At 33.8% G+C, this 1,563-nt stretch overlaps 1 long non-coding RNA gene across 1 annotated transcript; it reads right to left on the reverse strand.

Moving 5' to 3' along the window:
- Nucleotides 1-840: 840 nt before the first annotated feature.
- LOC124385020 lies at nucleotides 841-1,305 on the reverse strand. Its single transcript, XR_006925668.1, has 3 exons — nucleotides 1,210-1,305; nucleotides 968-980; nucleotides 841-889 (listed from the first exon to the last, which is right to left on the reverse strand). It is a non-coding gene; the product is annotated as an uncharacterized LOC124385020 (long non-coding RNA).
- Between the last annotated feature and the right edge of the window lie 258 nt (nucleotides 1,306-1,563).

Consider the following 1,563-nt stretch of genomic DNA (forward strand, 5'->3'; position numbering starts at 1 on the left):
GTAGGAGAATTTCCACATGCACAGTGCAAAAGTGAGGAAGTGGTTTTCTAGAAAAACTGGTTTTCTAGAGATTGATTTTGGGGCAATGGACAAAAGTCATGTGGTCTGATAAAACGAGATGAACAGGTTTTTTCATAAATAGATTTCTTCTTCCCTGATGGCAATATTCCAAGATGACAATGTTAGGATTCATCAGGCTCAAATTGTGAAAGAATAGTTTAGGGAGCCTGATGAAAAGACATTTTTCCACACATGGACTGGCCACTATCCAAAGTCCAGAACTTAACCCTAATGACAATGTTTGGGATGTGCTGGTCCAACTCTCCCATAATCAATACAAGACCTTGGCAAGAAATTAATGCAACTCTGGACAGAAATAAAAGTTATGATATTGCAGAAGCTAAGAGAAAAATGATGCCATTATAAATGCATTCTGCAATCAAGGCAAAAAGCAGTCCAACAAAAGTATTAGTGTGTGTAACTTTTTTTGGCCAGGCATGGTCTAAAACATGCTTTAGCCACTATAGCTATTTTTACCAGGCATGGTCTAAAATGTAAAAAATTAAATAAAAACATTTTTTTTTAACTGTTCATTCACATTTTGAAAAATCCCTGTAATATACATAAAACAAAATACAATTAGCTTCTCCCCCAGTTCTGTGTATTGCATAACCTTTAGCCTCAATTAGTACATTAAAAATGTTATCCATCCTGGTTCTCCAAGGACTTTTTAAAGTTGGACATAATTATGGGGAACATTATATTAATTATTTTCTGCTAACGCTACATACGTTAGAAATGTTACACAGAATAGTTACACAATTTTTTCTACAGAATAATACTGGCCTGAAAACTTTCCAAATAAATGTGTTTCCGGTGTCTGAACTACCTGCAAAGAGACCAGCAGAGGTGAAGCCAAGTGTAGTTTCAACATCTTACTGATCTTTACTGATCCTGCAATACTCACATTCTGGGGATCCCTGATAAAAATAAAACCAGAACAAACATGAGTCCTAAATATAAAACTGACATCTGTAGGTAAGTTATAGCTGCAAGTGGTTGCAAAAAAAATGTAAATGTGAAAATTTATTCAAGTAAAATTGTATTTATCTAACCCTACGAAAACATTAATCACCTATTAAACAAGCCATGTTCTATAAGCGAACATCAATTTTTATTATATAAAGAATTTGATGCATTGCTGCTTACCAGCTACTACTTGACAGTTCATTGTGAGGATTACAGACACACAATAGAGAATATCCAAAATTAAATCAGTGACACAGCTGTTGCTACATTTAGTACTGCACAACCACATGGAAGAACCTCTTCATCTGATCTAAAAAGAAAAACAAATTACAACACATTTAAGGCAGTTTGATAAAACATGCAGTACTATTAATTTATTATGTAAACACAGTGAAGGACACAACTAAATGCAATTATACAAAAACTACACATTACTGTCTACTTAGAACACAGTGTAAAGGGTATATACTTGTACTGCTATTGATCTCCCACTTGGAAAGGAAAACATCTGGCAATTAATTTTACATCAAAATG

This window comes from Silurus meridionalis, chromosome 4 (genome assembly GCF_014805685.1).
Source record: "Silurus meridionalis isolate SWU-2019-XX chromosome 4, ASM1480568v1, whole genome shotgun sequence".
In the NCBI taxonomy this organism is placed as follows: domain Eukaryota; kingdom Metazoa; phylum Chordata; class Actinopteri; order Siluriformes; family Siluridae; genus Silurus; species Silurus meridionalis.